The following is a 23,519-nucleotide window of genomic DNA, read 5'->3' as shown; positions in this document are numbered from 1 at the left end:
ATATATAAAGAATTTTTAGAGCTCATTAATAGACAACCCAATTAAAATGTAGACATAAGAAGATGATTAATAGCCAGTATAGCACAAGGAATGGTGTGCAACTCTAGAATCAGAAAAATACTAATCAGTACAATAATAAGATTGAATTATACACTCATTAAGGAGATGAAGTTCAGAGTTTTAAAAGCCTTGTGATGACTTTTTCTTTTTGTTGGATTCTCCCCCTTTGCGTTTAATTTGTCACGCCCAATGGATTCATTCTGCTGGGTTTCCTGGGGTTGTGATCCTCATTGTCTTTTCCTAGGGTATTGTCTAAAATGTTTTGGAGTCCCGGTTTGGTATTCATGAAGTTCTTGAGGTGCTCTTTGTCATGAAAGTATCTTATTTCTCCATCCATTTTGAAAGATAGTTTTTCAGGGTACATCAATCTGGGTTGGAGGCTGTTTTCCTTTAGGGCTTGAAATACATCACTCCAAGCTCTTGCCTTGAGGGTTTGCATTGAGAAGCCTGCTGTGATTCTGATGGGCTTTCCTTTGTATGTGATTTGTTTCTTTTCTCTCACAGCTTGTAGAATTTTGTTCTTCTGTTGGATTTCTGGAATCCTAACTAGTATATATCTATGTGTAGATTTTTTTTGATTAAGGCTAGCTGGAGTCCTATATGCCTCACTTATCTGTATGTCAAGTTCTTTTCCCCTCTTTGGGAAGTTTTCTGCCATCACTTCTGTGAACAGTTTTTTGATGTCATCTGCACTCCTCTTTCTTCATTGACTCCAGTCAGTCTTATGTTATTCTTCTTTGCATCATCTAGCAGCTGCTAGATCGATTTCTCATGTTCCCTTACAATTATAAAGCAATTTTTCTTTTCCTCCTCACTAATTGCAATCTTATCTTCTATATGTGAAATTCTATCCTCACATTGGTTCATTCTGCTGCGCAGACTTTCAATGGAGTTTTTAATCTCTTGGAAATCTGTTTGTATCTGTTTTATGGATTCCATTTGTTTTCTATGTTTGGATTCCATCATGTTCCTCAGATCCTGTTTTTTTATCTGTGTCCTCTCTAGATGTATTAATCATGAATTGCACCATGAGCAAAATCTCTGCTGTTTTCTGAGTAATTATTTCTGATTTCATTTTTCCCAGATCCTCTTTTGTTGCCAGTTGAGAGAGTCCAGGTGGTTGAGTATCAGATTGTTCCATCTCTTTTCCCTTTGGGGTTGCTGTAGGTGATCCAGAAGTCTGCTTTTGAGACTTGTTTGCGTATCTTCTCATTTCCACAGGAGGGGTGCTTCTGGCGCTCACGCGGCTCACCTTCTCTGCCCTAGGAGCTTGGGATCGCAGCAGGGGAGCTTCCTTCTGGGTGCTGGGACCGGCTGAGCTTCTCTGCCCTAGGAGCCTGGGATGGAGGTGGAGAGCTTCCTTCTAGGTGCTGGGACTGGCTGAACTTCTCTGCCCTAGGAGCCTGGTATAGAGGTGGAGAGCTTCCTCCCGGGTGGTGGGACCTGTTCACCTTCTCTGCCTTAGGAGCTTGGGATGGATGCTGGGAGCTTCCTTCTGGGTGCTGGGACTGGCTGAGCTTTTCTCCCACTAATGGTTTTTGTGAGAGGCTGTTGTCCTTCATGGTTCAGGGATAGTTTAGATGGCTGATGTTTGTAAGAGCCCAACTTTTCTTCCTTTCTACTCAGCAAGTTAGTCTTTTCAGAAATCTTGCCGGATGTTTTCTTTGTTTGTTTCTTCCTGTTGCTGCTTAATTTGATAGATTTCATTTTCTAGTTGCATAATAGTTTGTTCAATCTCGTAATTCTTACTGACCAGGGACACCCAATTTGACTCCATTTCTCTCAATTTAGATCCAGCTGTGAGTTGCATGTTTTTCCGCTGCCAGTTTAAATCTTGAATATATTTCCAAAACTTCTGAAGCTCTTTCTGTGCATGTTCAATCATATGAAGTAGATTTTCGTTATATATTTTCCAGGCATTACTTCCATGCTGTGACATTAGCGCCAGATTCTCAATTCGTACTGCTTGGTGCTCTAATTGAGCCATAGGATTGTTTACACATTCTTGCCATGCAGTAATGTCATTTTTCTGACCTGAGGAAGGGGCTGGAAGCTCATATCGTTTCATACTGAGCAATTCAATTGGTTGTCGAGCAGCCAGTCTTTCAGATTCATTTCTCATTATGTCAGTTTCGAAAGCAGAATAATCCAGGGCTGTTAAGTAGCTCAGGTAGTTCTTGGTAGGTCGGTATCTGTGAGTTTCCTCCTCTACCAGAGCTGCAACCGCTTCCCACATGCCTGGCACCTCATAGCCATGATCAAAATACGGCAGCGCATCCACCACTACCTCTCCGGCCACCAACCCCGTGCCACCATGGCACAGAACGCACTCCTGCCTGCGTTTTGAGTCTGGACCTTTTTCTTATGATTTAAAAGTAAACGCTTTAGTGGTTATGTCATGTCAGACCAAGTATTTCATCTTTTAAAATCAAAACCTCTTAAGGAATTGCTCTCAACTTTGTGTGGCACAGCTTTTATATTACAAATTAGCAACTTGGATGGGATATAGATTAAGGCAGATAACAACAGTGCTGGAAAGTATGTTTGTTGAAGCTTAGACATGTACCACAAGTAATGAGACAATGATATTGTTCATTTGGTTAGGTATATTTGGAAATTAATTACAATGATAGGAAGTAGAAAGCAATCTCTTTAAAGATGTATTTTCTATATATTTAGAGTTTGGTTTAGATGTAAAAAGATCTTGAATGTTTCATTTTGCCTCATCCAATGAGTTACATTACTTTAACACTACGAGGTAGATATTATTAACTCCATTTACTGCTAAATAAAACTTCAGAAATGTTAGGTAACTTGCTATAGTTTTGAGTGCTTATTGTCCCTGAAAATGTATGTGCTAAAATCCCAAGCCTTGAGGTATTCGTATTAGGAGGTTGGGCCTTTGGGAGGTGATTTAGATCATAAAGACGGTGCCCTTATTTATGGCGTTGATGCCCTAATAAAAAAGGCCTGGGGAGCTTTTTCACCCCTTCAACCTTGTGAAGACACAGTGAGAAGGCTCCATTCTGTGCACCAGAAAGCAGGTCCTTTCCTCTGCTGGCACCTTGATCTCGGACTTCCTAGGCTCCAGAACTGAGAGATAAATATTTGTCCTTTTTAATCTACCCAGGTTATAGTATTTTACCCTAGCATCCTGAGTGGACTGAATCACTAGTCTGGAAATGTAAGAGTATAGAGTAGATAGGTTGAAAGGAGGGTTTCAAGGGTAGCCTTGAGAGGAAAACAGAGGTAGGATAGACATTCAGTGAGGGACACAGACATTTGCCGGATACCAAGGGATCCAAGAGCAGCTCTGCCTGAGGAGGAAGAGAGGGAGAAAGAGGGGAGAAGGAAGAGGAGGGGGAGGCCGAGGCAGAGGAGGAGGCAGCCGCTGTGCAGCCTCTGTGGGTGCTGTCTGCCCTGGTCCTGAGGGTGAGCAGGGTCTGGGCTGGTGAGTGGATGGACGGATGCGGGGGGATGCGAGAGACAGAGAAAGAAAGCACAGGGCTTTCCAGAAAGACCCCTATGAAGCGAGGGGATTTGAGAGACCAGAGCTGACAGGGTGGGGCAGGGTCTGTGTTGGGAGATAAGGCTGTAAGGGCATAGGCTCAGTGATGGCGGATCTTTGAGAGCTTTCAGTGGTGCCAGCAGCCCGATGTGGCCCATGTGCCGTAGGTTCACTGCCACTGACACAGGGGAAGCAGATTCCAGAAAGCCTCCAATTCTGTATTCTTCGGCTGATTCTAATTGCCATGGGGGCCACCTGCCATCTTTGGGCAGAAGGGGGTGAGGGAAGTTTTTGTTACCAGACAGATGATGCAGGAGCATGACAGGTGGCACGGGAGAGGCCCTTGGGAAACTGGCAGGGTGTCCAGAGCAGGACCTAGGAGCTGGAATAAAAGGAGAGGGTGGCAGTGGGGAGAACACCAGCTTGAGGGGAAAGCCAGAAGAGGAAGGCAAACAAGTCATTTTATTTTGGTTTGCTTGTTTCGGTTTTTTGACTTAAAGAGAGACTGAAGTGTGTTGTAGATCATTAGAAATTTGCCCGTAAAGAGGGAAACTACAGTCTAAGAAAATGTAGAGCAATGCAAGGTTTTGAAGAAGCAGGACATCTGTACCCGTGAACAGTTGGAAGAGAAAGAGAATTGCTGCAGTTAGCAGTTCTTTTGAGGGTATTGTCTTGTTTTAAGTGTATTTTGTATTAATTGTGTACTTTTATTAGTCCGTGATTGCAGTACCTACTGATTACGTTAATTATGAGGAGTCGGTGCATGTCCAGGACACATCTCATTCTTTTTGTCCCCTTCTCTCCCCTCCCTTCTTCCCCTTGCCAGCTCTTGATCCCCTTCCCATTTGAAAAAGCTCTGTTTTCATTTTTTCTTCGATTCTTTTTTAAAAATCCTTTTCCACTTCTTGCCTCTCCCCTCCTTCTCTTATTCCCCTTCCCATTTGAAAAAGATCTCCCTACTTCCTGTCATCTATCCTTTATTTTGCTCTTTATTTAGATTTTGGGTTTCTCATAGGAGAGAAGCTGCAATATTTAAGCATATATGTTAAGTGAAGTTAAAAGTTTTGAGATCAAGAAGGCGTCTTTTAATAGACAGCCTTCATCATTTTATGTCTGAACTGTAGGTAGGGTCTTCTGCCAAGAGAGCATGGGGATGAGGATTGTGAGAAAAAAGTAAACAAAATCTTTTGCAAATATAGTAGAGAAACAGATGAACAAAAGAAATGCCAAGCAGAGCTGTGTACCCAGGATCTAACCACAGGTAGACACAGTTACTCTGCCACCCTATCCCCTTCATCCCAGAACTTTCCATGGTAATGGAGAACAAGTATAGCATGAATAATAAAATCTAGTAGTCTGTAAATCTTATTTTAGCAATATGCTGGTATTAAAACATCTCAGGGAGGGCCGGGTGTTTAGCTCAGTGGTTCCGCCGCCTGCCTCGCAAGCGTAAGGACCTGAGTTCGATCCCCGGTACCAAAAAAAAAAAAAAAAAAAAAATCTCAGGGACCTCCAATGCAGTGTCAAGAGGGATCTTTTTTGACTGTGGTATTTGGACATTCACCTTTATCAGAATGTGAACTGTCTGTGGCCTACCCCAGCCCAGTGGCCTTCAATACCTCAGAGACCCCAGGATGACTGACTGACTTGGTAAAGAACTTTGACTGAGGATCCTGATTCAACAAAAAACTTACTTGGAGGAGTCTGCTAAGCCTGTCAAAGATCGGGCCTTGTGAGTGCTCAGCATGCCCTGATGTGGGCAGCTGGCAGCCATAACAAATCTTAAAATATGTATCCTCTGTCAGCTAGCATTTCTATCCTGCAAAATTTGCTGTGCTAGAGAGCTGTGATACAGCAGGGACCATGTCTTTGTCCCTGCTGAATTGGCAGCATGTAGTTAAGACCCATGCCTGTAATACATGCCCAATATGGAATACTTTTGAAGGCATCTGTCAGCAATGAAATGGTTAAGTTATGGTACAGCCATTCTGGAATTTTTTAAAAATTAATTTTATTGGTACATTTTAGGTATACAATGTAATGACATTCATCATTGAAGATTTATACCTTTACATAATCCATCTGGATTCTTATTTTTTCCCCATTCCCCTGCCCTCCCTTCAACTCCTCCACCCCTCCCTACTTACAAAGACTTTGTTTCCATTTTTTCATTTTCTGGAATTCTGTGTGGTTGAAATAAACAATGATGTAGGTAAATGGTTGCACCCAGAGAACATAATTTTAAGGGGAAATAAATGAGAAACACATTGTTTAAATATCACATTGTTTCTTTTGTGTGAGAAACTGAAAGGGCAAATAAGGACCAAAATGGATAACAGATATTGGGAAGTTGGAAGGAAATGGGGAAGAGAAGGAAAGAAAAAGGAAAAAAAGAGAATAAAGGAAAAAATGGAAACAAAGGCTTTTGTAAGTGCGGAAGGATGAAGGGTTGAAGGGAGGAGAGGAGAATGGAGAAAAAAGAATAAAGATATATACAGGTAAAAATTCCTTTTGGTGAATGTAATCATTATGTACATCAAAAATCTACCAATAGAATTAATTTTAAAAAAGAAGTATATTCACTAATCTGGAAAATCAGGCACAAAAACCTATTACTGGTTTTTCAAAAACTGAAATTTATTATCAAATGGGTGAGTAGGCCAAACGTACTAAGTGATCAATCTGAACGCAATAATATTACACAATACTTAACACTTGTACAGCAAGTTACAGTTCACAAAGCATTTAAACATTCATCATTCATTCAAACTGGCTCTGCTGAGGACATAAGGAATGAGTAAGACAGAGTCCTGCAGAACTGAGTAGGAGGAATCAACACGAAAAAAGGTAGTTTCAATCAGGCTGATAAGTACTAGGAGGACAGAAGCACAGGGAGCTGGCCAGGGTGGAGGCATGAAGGAAGAGCATTTGAGACTGGGGGCAGACCTAGCAGGTGGGTGATGACAGAATTCTACAGGAATTACAAGTTAGGGGCAGGAAAAAGAGAGCTCAGAGGACCAGAGCATTCTTGGTGTACATCAAGAAGCTAGTGCAAAGAGGTGAGAGAGGCTGGTTTGTTGGGAAACATCTATTAGTTTGTTATGGCTGGAGACTAAAATTTCAGAAGGAAGAGTGATGTGGAATGAGCCTGGAGAGGCCAGCAAGTGTCCGATCATGAAGGGCCTGTGGACTAGGATAAGGAGTTGAAAACTGAAAACAATGAGCTACTGAAGGATTTCCAATAGATGAGCAGTGTAACTGAGTTTGCCTTTGAGAAAGACTTCTTTGGTTACAATGTGGAGTGTAATAAAGAGGAGGAAAGTAAGAAAAAAATAATGAGGATAGATGTGTGGGGTCCAAGAGACATATGGGATAAAACGGATCAGATGTGGGTCTGAGTGGATGGCCTTAGTTCTCCTTTGGGAGAACTCGAGCATTATTATTTCATTCAAGCTGAGTAATGAAGATTGAGGGATGCTAAGTGATATATACAGAGTCTCATAGATAGACAGGATCTGGTCAGAATTCTGGCTTTCCACCTGAACAACCCCTGTTCACTTCCTGAAAAAATGCTGTAAGGTTTTGGATCTCTATGTATAAATCCCTTTTAAGGAACTCATGTCCTGTTTCCTCACTATTATGCAGCACTCATTCCAGCATTACTTTATATGAGTTTTTAATTGTCATCCATATGCTGTGGCTTCAAACCCTGGGGCTTCAAGTCATTCTTTTACCTTCCATTCTACTTGGTGTTTAATGAGTAGCAAATATTTAAAGTAAGTATTTATATCCTTTCAGGGTGCATGTTAACAGCCTGAAGTATATATGGCCCAAAGCCCTAATTTGACCACAAATTAGTTAAGCAGTAAAGTGGGTTTCTGATCTCATAATATCCTTGTATCTGATAGGGATTGGCCTTGAAACTCCACTGTTCTGCTCACCAGGGAGTATCTCCCTGTCCTATAATTACAGAGTATGATATTATTAAACTCAAACTGTTCACCAAGATACATGGGTATGTTTTTACCTGAGACATTTATACTGCTAAGATGAGAGAAAAGGTCAAAGAGGAATATTCACTGAGCTATAAATTAGCAGAAAGGAAGTGCCCTACTAGTCATCATTTTCTTGACAGGACATCCATCAAATCTTGGAGGTCCGCCTTCCAGCCAGAACACCATCCCTTTTCTTCCCCTACAGTCAAGAACCCTCTGAGGACTTGGGTGCATTTTAACAGTGTTTCATGGAGACAAGTCCTAATTTTGCTGCCCTAATTAGTCAGGGGATGCTGCTTATCTTGTGAAGCCCCAGTGCCTCCTCCTTTGGAAATCTCTTAGTCACTTTCCTGTCGTGGAGACAAAATACTCCACAACTACAACTCAAAAGGAAGAGAGGTTCATTTTGGCACAGCTTTCCAAGTCAATCCATGCATGGTTAGGGGGCTCCAAGGGAGAAAGAACATAGTAGAAGAAGGCTTCCCACCTCATGGCAGTCAAGGAGCAGGGAGCAAAGATACTAGACTATAGGCATAAAGGACATTGACCGCAGAGAGATTGGAAACAAACAAGATGAGCCCTACAAATGCTCCAGCTTAGTTTTTAAACAGCTTTATTGAGCTATAGTTCATGTACAACTCATTCATTTTAGTGTATAATTCACAGATACGGTAGCAAATCACAGATACATACAACCATCAAAAATTTTGTATCATTTTTATTTTCTCAAAAGGAAGTCACCTGCCCTTTAGCCGTCACCTCTCTGTTCCTTCCCCATTCACCTCAGCAGTTACTCATCAACTTTCTGTCTCTATAGATTTCCCCATTCTGAAAATTTCATATAAATACAATCATATAATATGTGGTCTTTGTAATTGGCTCTGTCAATATAATGTTCATCTATGTTTTAGCATGTATCAGGAATTTATCTTTTATGACAATATAATATTCCATGGAATGAATATACCACATTTTGTTCATATATTCATCAGTAGATGGACATTTGGGTTGTTTCCACGTTTTGGTTGTTATAAATGATGCTGCTGTAAACACACCTCTCACAGTGCTGGGATTACAGACATGTTCCACCAAGTCCAGCTATCATGATGTTCTGGCTTAGATCTAAAATGTCCCCCAAAAGTCTTGTGCTTAGAAATGAGGCCTGGCCAGAGGTGTCAGGTCACTGTCTGTATGACCTGGGCACATTTCTGCTCCCCCTCCCCCATGGGACAAGCAGCCATCTTCCATCAGGTTCCCTCCACCAGGCTGTTTCTGCCCTGGAGCCATGGACTGATCCCACTGGAAACTGAATGAAATAAACCTCTCCTTTAAGTTGCAGGTGTTGAATACCCTAATTTGACCAGAGACAGGAAAATAACCAAAACAGATGTTGTTTTTTGAAACATAAAACTTTTAATTTTTTTTATTGTTGTTGTTAGTGGGGATCGAACTCAGGTCCTTACGCTTGTAAGGCAGGCAGCGGAACCACTGAGCTAAATCCCTGGCCCATAAAACTTTTAATTTTGATGAAGTCAAATCTGGTTTTTTTATGCTCAGTTTTTCTTTAGTGGCATAAATAACAATCTTTTGCTGAACCTGAAGTCATAAACATTTTACCCCTCTGCTTTTTTATAAGAATTTTACAGCCGTATCTCTTATATTTAGGTCTATGACCCATTTTGAGTTAATTTTTATACATGATGTAAGAATGGTTCAGTTCAGTACTTTTACATGTGGCTCTGCAGTTTTCCTGGCACTATCCATTCTTTCCTCAGTCAATGGTCTTGGTACCCTTGTCAAAAATCATTTGATTGTGGGCATGGTGGTACATGTTGTAATCGTAGCTGACAAGTTTGAGGACAGCCTAGGAAATTAGCAAGGTCCTGTCTCATATTAAAATGAAGCAGTTGACCATAGACATATTTGTTATTTCTGGACTCAGTTCTAGTGCATTGTGTATGACTCTCCTTGTGCCAGTGCCATAATGATTACCATTGCTTTGTATTACAGTTTGAAATTAGGAAATGTGAATCCTCCTACTTAGTTCTTTCTTCTCAAGATTGTTTTAGCTATTCTGGGTCACTTGCAATTCCATATGAATTTTAGAATCAGCTTGTCAGTTTCTAAAGAAAACCTAGCTTGATATCTTATAGGCATTACATTGAATCTGTAGATCACTTTAGAAGGTATTACCATATTAACAATATTAAATCTTTCGACCCGTGAACACAAGGTGTTTCCATTTATTTAGACCTTTTAAATTTCTTTGAACAATGTCTTGTGCTTTTCAAAGTATAAGCTTTTACTCCTTTTCTTAAATTTATTCCTAAGTACTTTATTATATTGATGCTGTTGTTAACTGAATTGTTTCTTTAAAACTCATTTTGGATTGTTCATTGCAAGTGTGTATATGGTTGATTTTTGTAAAGTGATCTTATATCCTGCATCCTTAATCACTTGTTTATTAGATACAAATTTGTTGTGGATTCCTTAGGATTTTCTACACATAAGATCTCATCTGCAAATTGAAATGGTTTTACTTTTTTCCTTTCCAATCCAAATGACTTCTGTTTCTTGCCTAGTTCCCTTGGTTAGAATTCCAGTACAATGTTGAGATGCCGACATCTTTGTTTTGTTTCTAGTCTTAATGGTAAAGCATCTATTCTTTCACCATTAAGTATGCTGTTAGCTGTGGATTTTTCATAGATATCCTTTATGTTTATTTTTTTTTTGCTTAAATTCTTTTATTGGTACATTTTTGGTATACAATATGTTTATATTTATCATTGGGTGCTTGTACCTGTACATGATGTATCTTGGTTCTTATTTTTTCCCCATTACCTGTGCGCCCTTCACCCCTCCACCCTTCCCTATTTACATAGACTTCGTTTCCATTTTTTTTCTCTTTTCTCATAATTTTTCCTTTCCATTCTTTCTTTTCCCCATCTCCTCCCACCACCCCTACCCCTTTGGACCTTTTCCTATTTCAAAGTATCAATTATTAGTTATTAATCCTTTTAATCCTTATTTACACTTTCAGATATCCTTTAATGAGTTCAGGAACTTCCCTTCTATTCCTACTTTGTTCCATATTTTTATTAAGAAGGAATGTTGCACTTTTTAAATGCTTTTGTCTGCATCTACTGAGGTGATACTATGTGATTTTTTTTTTTTCATTCTACTGGGCTAGTATATTGTATTGATTTTCAGATGTTAAACTAACCTATATTCCTGGGATAAATGCCACTTTCATAGTATGTGATTCTCTTTTATGTTATTGGATTCAATTTTCCAGTATTTCATTTTGGATATTTGCATCCATATTTGTAAGGTATATTAGTCTATAGTTTTCTTGTGATGTCTTTGGATTTGGTATCATTGGAATGCTTGCCTCCTAGAATGAGTTGGGAAGTGTTCTATCCTCTTCTATGTTAGAGAAGGTAGTTCCTTAAATGTTTGTTAGTACTCAGTGGTAAAATCATCTGGGCCTAGAATTTTGCTTGTGTACAGTTTATTATTTTTAGTTACAGATTCAGTATCCCTTATCCAAATGTAGATTTCAGCATTTTAAAAATATCTGCATGTACTTAATGAGATGTCTTGAGGATATGACCCAAGTTTAAACATGAATACATTTATATTTTCATATACCTATACACAAAGCCTGAAGGGAATTTTATATAATATTTTTAATGATTTTGTGTATGAAACAAAATTTCATGGTGTGCAATTATCTACTTTGTGGTGTCACATCAGTACTGAAATGTTTTAGATTTTGGAGCATTCAGATGTCAGATATTTAGATTAGGGAATTTTCAGCCTATACAATCTATCTCAATATTTGTTGTTTCTTCTTGAATCGTTTCAGTAGTTTGCATCTTTCTAGCAATTTGTCCATTTCATCTACCTACTTATTGGCATACAGTTGTTCATAGTATTCCTTTATGATACATTTTATTTCTGTAATGTCTGTAATAATGTTCTCATTTTCATTTCTGATTCTAGTAAGTTGAAGCTTCTGCCTCTCTTTTTTTTTACCTTGCTAAAGATTTGACAGTTCTGTGAACCTTTTCAAAGAACTAGCTTTTGACTTCACTGATTTTTCTCTTATTTTATTCCATTAATTTCCACTCTTATTATTTTCTTTCTTTGGCTTGCTTTAGGTAAAAATCAATGAATAAAATATTTATTTTTGTTATTTGTGTTTGGTTTTATTTCTTAGCCTACTTTACCTTCTTAGACAGCTATCATATTCTATCATTGGATAGGTTTAAGTTCCTGTATTGGTGTCCAGTATATATTGTCAAATTAAGATAATTTTTGTAAAGAAATAGATTTCTAGCCTCTGAAATCTTATTGTTAAACATGTGGCCCATGAAGCATGAGCATCAGTAATACCTAAACATGTTGTAGAAATGCAGAATATCAGTCCCTTTGTGGACCTAGTAAATCAAAATCACATTATAACAAAGTGCCCAGGTAATTAATTACTATACACATTAAGCTTTGAGATATACACTGATCTAGAAATACCATTATTGAAGGAAACCACAGTGATGACCTGGGCATGCCTAGAGGTCCATGTGATTTTGAAGAGCTTACACATAGATTTTGGTTTAGAATGGGAAGCAGCTGAATTTAGTCTAAGATAGGACCAGGCTTAATTCACTGGCTTGGGACCTTTGTGGGTAAATGGAACAGAACTTCAAGGTCTGAGCTGAGGAGACTAAAACCCACAGTGACTTAGACAGAAGGATACAAATATTATGATAGCAACTATATGAATCTTAAAAACATTCCATAAAATTTTTATATATACACATGTATGAGAATTATGCATACAGATGTGTATATGTATATGCACATATACTCTTTATACAAAGACGTATAAAATGATAACACATTTAAGATAATGGTTACCTCTTAGAAGGTGAATTAGTTGTCATGGTGCATAAGAAATTGACAAATTACCCTCACCCATATATATACATAAATACTCTCTCTATATACACACATATATACTCTTTATTTATATACACACACATATACAGATGATAACACATTTAAGATAATAGTTATGTCTTGGAAGATGAATTAGGTATCATGGTGTTTAACAAATTACACCCTTCCAAAATCAGCAGCTTCAGACATATATTTTCAGGAATCCAGACATGGCTGAGCTATCTTTTGCTTCAGGGTTTCTCACGAGGCCACAGTCAGGTTGTTAGCTGGGCATGCAGTCTCCTCTGAAGACTATCAGGGAGTCTTCATGCACGTGGTTGCTGTCAGGACTTAAGTCTCTGTGGGTACTGGACTAAGGCCTCAGTTCCTCAGCAGCTGGTGTCTGGAGGCCTCCCTTGATTACTTGCCATGTGGCCCTTCCCTTAGAGCCTGTCACAACATGGCAGTGGGTTTCATTGGAGGGAGCATATGAGAGTATTAGTAAAATGGAAGTCACAGTCTTTGGTAATGGTTTGTCGAGTTTTCAGTCCAAAATCAGCTGGCTTCAAGGTAGGATGGCATGGCAGAAGGGCATGGCCAAGGAGAGCTGCTCTTGGGAAGGCTTATTCATGGGTCAGAAGACTTAGAACTGTTCAGGTGACATTTCTTTCCAAATTTATTCATAAGTTTAATAAAATCTCTTTCAAATTCTCAGCAAGATTAATTTTGTAGAAATTGACAAACTGATTGTAAAACCAGAACCTCAAGTGAAGTACAAATGACCCAGGAAAGAGAAATTACTTCAAGCTTCAGTAGATCTTGGAAGGCATCTGAGGAGGGGCGGTTCTTCAGCTGAGCCTTGCTTTCTCTGATTTTTCATGGTCTGATCTTCAGCTTAGCTTTGCAGGATTAAGAAATCCAATCTAGAGTCATTAGTAACACTGCAGGGGATTGCCAGCAGCAGCTGTTGACACTCTGCAGCTACTTCAGAGAGCTCCCTGGTACTTCATTATGCAGCTGTGTCCAGCCTTCGGTCGCTTGCACCACTGTGGCCTCACTCTCCAGCCCCTGCAGAGCTACAAGGGCCGGCAGTGGTGGAAGAAGGAAAGCTACCCTAGCTCCCTGGGCTGACCCCATGACCCCTCCTATTAATGGTTTTTGAAAAGCTAGATGTAAACTATTATGTATAAGGTAGTCCTGGTTAAGAAAGAAAATCTCCAAAATGTTACCTATTTTAAGTGAACAGAATAAAAAAATAGATGGATATTCAGCAAACTCTTAGTACTAGTTTATTTCTCAATTGCAAAATCAATGGTTATTTCTTTTCTTTACATTGCTTGTTTAATGTAGCCTTTTTTGGGTTATAAATTTTATTCTGTACCATCTTCACTCACCCATCCATTCAAGGTGTCTTGTGAGTACCTACATGCTAAGCTTGTATAACAAGACAGTCAGTCTTGAATTGCTCACTGCTAGCTGGGGACACAGTTAAGGACATGGGTGGTTTATAGTGTCATCATTGTTGGCAGAGGGAAAACCTCAGCATACTGTGGACAGGCAATAACCTGAGTGAGACATGGACAGGCAAGCTCATTAGGACTCCCCCCCCCCCCCGCCCAAAGATATTATTCAGTAAACTGAATTCAAAGCTCTCAGCCGATTGAAGCATATCCACTGTCTGCCTAGGATCCCCAAGCTATAAGAGAGGAGTGACAAGTATGTCGTAAATTATGCTTTTTTAAAAATTACAAGTAATTAGCAGCAATGTGCAGCTTATGAGACAGTGACTTAGATGAGACAATGACTTTAGATTGGAGAACAGGAGAGCAGGAGTGTGTCTTGGATTATCAGTGATAGAGCAGTTGCCTCTAGGTACTTAAAAGTGTGTTACTCTCCCCTGTGCCAAGGTACATGATTAATTCTGATCAGGTTTTCTCCTTCTACCTTCTTGGCCTTTTTTACTATCTGGTTCATTTCTTTTAAATGAGGGATATTTTGGATTGCTTTTTTTTCCCCCTGAGAAAATCTGAATTGTTCATTATTATTAATTTTTGAATGATTCTGATTTCTGAAATACAGTAATGCATTTGAATGGGGACCTGGGTTCCCTGGAAACAGGGCAGCAGAGGCCCCAGAACCTCACATTGTGGACCCAGCTGTCTTGGGCACTTGCAGCAGCTGTTGAGATTTCCAGTGGCCTTGCCTCACTCCGTGTCACCTTTCTTGGATTTTCAGTCAACAGAATCAAATCAGGAATCTAAGGAGGCGATGGTCTGACTGAGAATCTCAATGACATATCTCCGAAAGCTGTGTCCAGGGCTGTTCTCAAGCTTTATCAGCCCTTGGTGCAAGCCCTGTGTGACTGAAGAGTTAGCTGATTGAAGGCAGACCCAGAGTTGCGTGCCATGAGAGCAAAATGGCCATCCTAGAGTCCTGTGGCTGCTGCAGGCTTCACTGACAAAAATTGGATTTGCCATTCAGAGTTGGCTAGCTCTTAACTTCCTTATCTACAGACCTGACAGTCCTCACTGGTTGCAGAAAGCTCTGGTTCCTTCCCCCTGCTCTTGGAAATGATTTAATAGCTATGCCCTGCTGCAGTGAGGTTTTATGTTACTCAGACCTAATTATTATTACAAGACATGCAATGGAGCTTCATCATAAATATGTAATGAAAAACTCCTGACAAAGAAAATGAGCTAAGCACATTCTGTGATCCAGCAAACCGATTTCCTCTTCATGACAGTAGTCTGTTAGCCTCATAATTCCCTAAACTCCATAATTAACAACAGACAGCTCTGTTCCGGAGAGAGAGAATTACCCGGGTTTGGCTTGGGAGCCTCCTTTGTAATGGGGCGCAAGGGGATTGCCTGGGTTCCTACCAGTCTTTCAAATAGGACTTCAGTGTGCTTCCCGTTGTAATTAAGTATCATTGTAATAACAGACATGTTTAGTCCTTAGTAATGTAGATAACTTCAGCAAGACAAAACACAGCTGCCCTTATGATGTATCTTATGTTGTTGTTTTCCTCTTTGAAGACAAAAAGTAAGGGAACTGAAAAAAACGTACTCTGAAGCTGGGAGGTATCACTCAGATACACTGTGTTCTGATGAGCAGAGTAAATAATTGGGGGCATGAAGTAAATAAACATGGTTTGTGTAATTGAACTAATTTCTTCATTGAATTGATAACATGGTAAAAAGAGGGAGTTAGGGGCTGTTTTAAACACTAGAAGAGACAAAATGCAGTTTCTTATTTGGTCATGACTTTTTAAAAAAAGTTAAAAAAATGAGTAACTTTTAATTGGTGAAATTTAAATATAGACAGACCATTCATATTACAAGAATTCATTTGCAGTTTTGTGAGGGACAACGGTAGTATTGTGGTGGTTGTAAGAAAATGTCCATAAGTTTTGGAGTTGCATATTAAAGAGGTAGGAGGAAAAGACAGGACAAAGGAGACTTTAGAAAAAAATTTTTTAAAGGGTCGACAGAGGGAAGCAAATAGTACAGCTTGGTAAAATCTGATCGTTGAAGTGTTTAGTGGGGGTTCATTTTATCATTCTTCAAACTATTATGTATCTCTGACATGTTTTCATAGTGACTTTTTAAAAGTGACAATTCTCTAGAAGGAAATAATTTTAAAGTTAATTTGTTAAGTAATTTATAGGTATTCGAATTCAGCTCCTTTGGTTATAAATTTCTGCTTTCTAAATGAAGATCAGGGATTAAATAAATAAACAGCACCCCCCCCCCCCCAAAAAAAGAAACCCTAGAAAAGCTTGGTATGTCAATTCTCTGAGCAAGTCTTTATCAAGCCTCCTGCCACTCTGTAACTAAGTGCACAGATTTAGGTATTTTCTAATTTAGGAATTTTCTGTGTTTGCTCTTTGCCCAGACCTCTTTGTTCCTGGTCATCTCTACTGAGGAGGAAGGAAGAGGAGGGTACTAAGAGCTTTCCTCCACTAGCAGGTTATGTTGAACTCCTCCTGTAAGTCTTCCTGCCTCTGCTTTCCAAGGACTTCAGACCCTGCAGACCTTGGGAGTGCCTCCACATCCCTGTTCAGCTTTGAGGCCTTCTTTCACCTCCTTGTTACTGGCTGGATCCCTGAATGTCAAGGAATGGTAGGATAATGCAGTGGTTAATTCAGGCATTACCAGGCTTTGAAAGTCACTGTCATAACTTGCTGGCTGCAAGCTTGGACAAATCACTTACTGTCTCTGATTCACATTCCTCCTCTGTTAAAGAGGAATGATGATAATAAATAGCTAACTCGCAGAGTGAGGGTTCAATGAACTAGTACACGTAAAAAATTACCAGCATGCCTTGCACACTCATAAAAGTTTGCTTCCATTTTTCCTCTAACTCTTCCTCTTTGTCCCTCTATTTCTTCATGAATTGTATGTTATTTTTTTTTAAAAAAAACCACTATATAAGGGCCTAAGGTATAGCTTGGTGATAGGGTACAGGCTTAGCATACATGATGCTCCTGGTTCAGTCCTCAAAAAACAAAATAAAAAAGCTTCCCACTTTTGAGGCATAACTGATAATTCTTAAGTTCATCCTAAATAAACATTTCTGAAAAGTAATGTTTATATGACTGATTAACAGTTATTTACTCTCATCATCTTAACACAGTTATTAAATTCATTCAAAATTATCCTGTTTAGTCATTGTTACTAGCAGCACTGCTTCTTCCTGTATATTTTTAAGTGAAACATTTTGAGCTTTAACTATATTTCACAGATACAGTGGCATCCTTCTCTGTGTGTGTAATTAGCTGGGGGAAATGGTGGAGTGGAATGACTTCCTGGAGAGAAGAGGAAGAGTGTAGAAACTAGGTGGGCCTGGATTGGAATTTGGTCTTGATTTGCCTCTTTAGATCCTTTCACTAGACCACATATTTCTTAACTCTGCAATGGGGGAAATAATGCCCCCCACCCAAAGGGCTGCTGTGAGGGTCAGAAAGCTGTGCAGCTCTCATGTGGTACCCTCTCCACCATGTGTCCGGTCCACAGAGAGCTCAGCAGTGTCTTGAGGTGCCGGAGGGAGGGTACAGACAACACCTGGCCCCCTGTTGGGGAGTAGCCTTTCCTGAAGGATTCTAGGGTACAGCAGCCTGAGGGACTTCTTAAGGCACCAAACAGACAAGAAACCATATCTTTACTTAGCGCTTGTACTTACTCATTCACTTCTTCACCTTATTAACCAGATTTCCTTGTCATCCACCTGGAGTAGAATGAGGTTTCCAAGCCCAATAGATTCTCCATAAGGTGGGACTTTTACCCTCAAGTATTTAGGAATTGGATAGAACAGTAAAACTCTTGGACATTTCAATTGCGTTCTCTTGTATATTGCACTTATATATGCATACATTCTACCCATTCCTATTCAAGAGGCTGAGAAAAATGTTGAGGTGTTTGTTCTTTTGTATTACAAAAAGAGGCTTTTGTTGTTATTTGTTTTTAAAATCTGTATTATTAACTGGTTTCCAAAAGGAATATGTAATTCGTCAGTGTTCCTAATCTTCTCATAGAGTTTATTTATTTATTTTTGCAACACTGTGGATCAAACTCAGAACCTTGCGCTTGCGAGGCAGGCATGGCACCACTGAGCTAAATCCGCCCCCCCAGACCGCCCCCCCCATAGAGCTTATCTGTGCTCCATAAATGAAGCATTGTCATATTGAGAATGACCAGCACGTGTTTGGTTTCCACATTGGTAATGCCATAGAGAATAGCTCAGGTAATGTTGATATTCAGTAATACTTTTCATCTTCAATTTAAAAAAAAATTACTAATTGTTAAAAACAATTCTGCTATGCTGAAGTACATCACCTCTCTGAAATTCAGTAAAGTATAGTATCAGTCTGAATCTGGGCATTTACCTAGAATTACCATGATACAAATCAGGACATGATACAAATCAGCATGAACCTGTGAGAAGGCTAAGAGAGGGTCTTTCTCCCTCTTTATGTTGTATTGATGATCAGAAGATCCATGAGGGTACTGTAATGTATTTCCATGGTAATCCTAATGCTATAAAGTATTTCTAAGGTATACAGATGGTGGGTGAAGTGCTGAAGGGACAGTGTGGGTGGGTACTGACTGTAAATGGAGATATGGGTAGATGCCTTGACTGTGACAGGTAACACTCTAGAGCGCTCAGCTGACCTAAAGTCCATTTGCAAGGCTGGATTTAAGACTTACCAGATCCTGAAGAAAGATAAGTAAAATTAGTATCTAGTACATCTTTGAGTATTAATACAGTTTGGTGCTCAAGACCTATTAGAAAGTAGAAAAGGGGTCTTTTCGGGTACAGAATCTTGGTTTCTGAAAAAGTGAAGGATTTGGTGAAATTTGAAATTTAAAGCTTATTTCTCATCTTGTTTCATGGTTAGGGCGGCAATGATGACTTCAAAGCTCTCCTTCAAAAGGGTTTGTCTACAAGGATCAGTTGTCCATAGTCTAAAATGTGCTTGAAGAAAGGAAAAAAAAAGAAACAAGAGGAAGGGAATTTTGGAATATGCTTTAACAAAATCTCCCTGGAAGAGTGACCAGCACTGCATACATTAGTGTGTTCTGTATTTTTGGCCTGGAGGTCTTGGTTATAGGGACTGGTGTGGTTTTCCCATCTCTGATCTCACATATCCAGTAGGACAAGCACAAGTGAAGGACAGTACTCCTTTCTTCCTATCCTTATGGTTGGTGAGTGGGCCTTGTGGCAGGATCTTGCAAATGAAGGCACACAGGTGACATTTCTAAAATATATTCATGTTCATATAATGACAGAGCAATGGTGATATATCCTTAGAGTTGCAAAATGAATTTAAACACTAAATTTTCTCCAAATATTGGGAGCAAAATGAGCTGTTAAACTGGTTTATATCTAGATGACCCCCAAAGCCTCATGCCCTCACAGGTGGGCCTTTTGGCAGTGGCTGGATCATGGATGTGTGATACTGGATCATGGGTATGTGATAACTGGATTAGTGCATTGATTGGTTTAGCATTGTTCTGGGTGTGGATAATGGGAAGGTCCACAGTGAGTGTGGGTAACAGCTAACCAATAGGTATGTGGTCTGGATGGAATGTAAAGGTAAAGATGGAAGGTAGGTTGTTGCCTCTTCCTTGCCCTGCTGTTGATTCTTCCTTTTCTGCCATGTCCCTCTGCCATGCCACCCTACCTTGGACCCAACCAACTATAGACTGAAATCTCTACAAACTGTGAGCTAAAATAAACCTTTCCTCATTTAACTTGTGGGTGGCAGGTATTTTGTTCCAGCAAGGAGAAAATAACTAATACATGAGTATTTTTAAATTTAAGTAACCATTTATCTGTCTCCAGATCTGACCCACAACAACTTGTTTTGGCTAAGGGAAGTAAGTCAAGAAATACATACTGAATCTATTTAAACTTACAGAGAAAAGATAAGAACTGCTACTATAAGAGATAGCAGGAGGAGGTAGAACTAGAAAACCTATGATGAGGTTCAATGAGACTGGGTAATATAAGAATAATTTAGTTGAATATGTATGAGGATAAATAAATGGTAAGATGATTATGGTAAAGAAATCAAAATAAGGAAATGAATGCTACTCATTTTTGCTGAAATGCTGACATGTGCATTACCTTTGACCATCATGTTAATAAATTTAGAAAGAAGAAAGTTGAAGTTTTAAAGCAAGGAAAAATAAAGTAAGGATGAGATTATGGAAGTTAAAAGCATTATTTTTGTATATCATGACTTTTGAACAAGATACTTCCATTTGTGAATAAATCTCTGGGGAAAAGATTGTAGCGTGAAAATATTTTGAAAAGTAAGTGAGTATCCTGAGCATGTCTTCATGCATTTTTGGTAAAATTTTTATTACTAGAACAATGCTGTTGTATAATATGTTTCTAATTCTTTTATTTCTTTGTCCCCTCAGTTTTTAGAATAAAATAAGGTCATTTAGGAAACGACTGCTGCAAAAGTTTTCCTAGGCACAGTTTAGGAAATGCTAGATAGCTTGGGTAAACTGATGAAATCTCTTCCTATCAGTCTCTTATTTCTTAGGGATCTTACTGAGGGACGATGGAGAACTGTTGGGATTAAGATACTCTGCATAGCCAAATAACCAGTGTACGGTGTGTGCAAATAAGCAATTACTTTGGGAGTAGGATTAAGATATGGTATTACTACAGAAGTTAGATACATTATTAGTAAGATAAATGATTTTAAGGTTAAAAAGTTTTAAATACAAATTTACACATATAAATACAAAACCTACACTAAGCCAATCTATGTTTTTTTAGAGAGAGGAGAGAGAGAGAGAGAGCGAGCGCTAGAGAGAGAGAGAATGTGTGTGTTTGTTTGATTCTGTTGTTTGGTATTGGGAATTGAGTGAGAAGTGAGACAGAGTCTTACTAATTTGCCCAGGCTGGGTTCGAACTTGGCAATCCTCTTGTCTTAGCCTCTCAGAGTCCTGGGATAACAGGCAAGTACCAACAAGCTGACTTAGAAGATAAGTTTCGATAGAAGGAATATCATACTACTTTGTAGTTTTGCTTGTTTTAGTTCGGTAGATATGGTTTGGTGTGTTTTAAAATTCCTGTATGCAAAATTAATACAAATTGATTTTGACAGAAATATCATATAACTGGAAAATTATTTGAGTGATCAAGGCAAAAACTTCAAATGAGATGAAATGGTAATTAATTAAATTTCTGGGCTATGGCAACTTAAGATTTTGAGGAGAAAAAATAAAAGACCAGGTTAAGAGTAATTCATAAGGTTAGAGATAAAGCAATTTTTTCACAGAAAACCAAATTAATTTATTATGAACTCATTAGAGACAATGATAGCAAAGAGAAGAGAAGAAAAAAGCAAACTTTTTTGTTCACATTTGTGGGCCTAACATGACAGCAAATTGGAAATGGATTTGCATTGTCAGAGATCTAGAAAGGTCATTACTATATCATTAAGAACTGGGATAATTACCTCTCTTTGAGGATATCTGAAAACACCTGGAACATCATGTTTACAGACAAAATATGTGTGCTAGCAACACATCAAAACTGAAAAACATCCTTATAAAAAATTAGGCAGGATTAAGGAATTTTAAAAAATGTTTAATTCAATAGGTATGTCTTAAATAAAGTGGAAAGAACAAGAAGTTGTTTGAGGTGTATTTTAAAAGATGACACATGATCCTGTAGAGAAACAGCATTAAGAATGTAGAATGACAAAGGGAGTTCAGGCTAAGAGGAAGACTATAAAATTTTTTCTGGCTTTCTAACTTGATTCTATACTTAATGCTGAAAAATGAAATCACTTCTGAGTACTCCCCTGTTTTGCACATTGAAGGATGACGTGGCTTTAGTCTTTGATGAATTAGACACTCTGGGGACTATGTAGGCTAATTGTTGGCAAATAATCCAGGCACTTCCACTGTGCTGCTCTAATTTACAGGAATAATTGTTTTCCTCATCTTTCTCATAAACCCAGCCAAAGACTTCTTTCCAAAAACTCACATTCTTAAACGCTGTCCCACATACAGAATCAGCAGCCTTAGTTTCCCCTCCCTATAAGGAAAGCAGAGCCCCAACCACAGGACAACCTCAAATGAGTATTTTTAAGGTTCAAATTACAGAGATTCATCTTGAACTGAGGCATTAAGGGTTTGTGATATGGAATAGGCATTCAAAATGTTTTCACTTGTACGTAGCCACTTTGCTCTTGTTGCCTTTATGTGTTTACTTTTTTGAGACAGGGTCTCACTAAGTAAGTAGTCCAGTCAGACTGGCCTCAAACTTCTTGTTCTCCTGCCTTGGCCTCATTAGTGCTAGGATTACAGGAGGGTATCACTACATCCAGCTCTCAACCTTTTTACTCTCAGCACCTCTTTACCCTTGGTTTGGTTTGGTTTCTTGTGCTGGGAATTGAACTCAAGCCTTCACACTGAGCTACATCACCAACCCTTTTTGTATTTTTTTGAGACAGAGTTTCACTAAGTCACTAAACTGTACAGGCTTAGCTAGAAATCACAATCCTTCTGCCTCAGCCTCCCAGAGTGCTGGGATTACAGTTGTGCTCCCAGTTTATACTCTTAAAAATAATTGCAGGTCTCTTGTGTTCATATGGGCTATTTCTACTGATATTTACCATATTTGAAATTAAAATTGAGATTCCAAGGGCCAGGGATATAGCTGAGTGTTAGAGTACTTCCCTAGTGTGTGAATTCATGCCTTAGCAACACAGGGGGTAAAAAAAAAAAAAAGCAGACTTCATTGAAACATCCATGAGCCAGCAGGACCATGGTATCATTGTGCATCATGTACCTCTAGAAAAGCCCCTGCATAGTCATGAGAAGATGTGAGTGGTAAAGGCACAGCATGTCTGTGTTAATGTGAAAGTGATGGGAATACTGAGCCCTCTCAGGGTGAGACAGCCCCCGGGAACACCCAATCAGTCAGAACTCATCATGTATAATTACCCAGAAGTAGAACTATTACAAGAGCCAGTACTTGGCTTATAATGAGTCTTTAGTAAATGCTCATTGAAAAAATGTGAATGAAATAATAAAATTCAATTGAAGAACAATAGAAATCCTGGAGAATACTATTAAAGATATATATATATATATTCATGTTCAATATATATATAAGTACATAAAATTAAGTTGTTACATAAATACCTTATATGACTTCTTTTGTAGTGTTATGTTTAGGTTGTGTATTTAAATGTTACAAATAATATGATTTATATTTATACTTTATGCTTTTATATAACTAATACATATGTTATCTATAATGCTATATATGTCTTAATAGTTATTACATTGTATATATTTTATGATAGTATTTGTTAGGGATATATAATATAAAGAATAACAATATAAATATTCTACTTCAACTGTGAGAATTATAGAATTAATATTCTCTGAATTTCTGTGACAGCTATAAGCAGATGAACAAGTGCACTCCAGCAAGATGCCCCTAATTTAGCTGGTGTTTCTTAGCAGTGTCCACCACCC

General features: G+C 38.7%; 1 protein-coding gene and 1 pseudogene across 1 annotated transcript in view; one reads left to right on the top strand and one right to left on the bottom strand.

The window, feature by feature from the left end:
* Positions 1-23,519, top strand: part of Gnaq (G protein subunit alpha q) — a 328,305-nt gene that overhangs the window by 145,316 nt on the left and 159,470 nt on the right. The window lies entirely within an intron of this gene.
* Positions 1,497-2,362, bottom strand: LOC106010877 (pre-mRNA-splicing factor SPF27 pseudogene; annotated as a pseudogene).

The sequence above is a fragment of the Heterocephalus glaber genome, unplaced genomic scaffold, assembly GCF_053883595.1.
Source record: "Heterocephalus glaber isolate CG9 unplaced genomic scaffold, H.glaber_assembly_v1.0 deba00001481, whole genome shotgun sequence".
In the NCBI taxonomy this organism is placed as follows: Eukaryota; Metazoa; Chordata; class Mammalia; order Rodentia; family Bathyergidae; genus Heterocephalus; species Heterocephalus glaber.
Note: the sequence above shows the minus strand (reverse complement) of the source record. Positions and strands in the feature narration are given on the sequence as shown.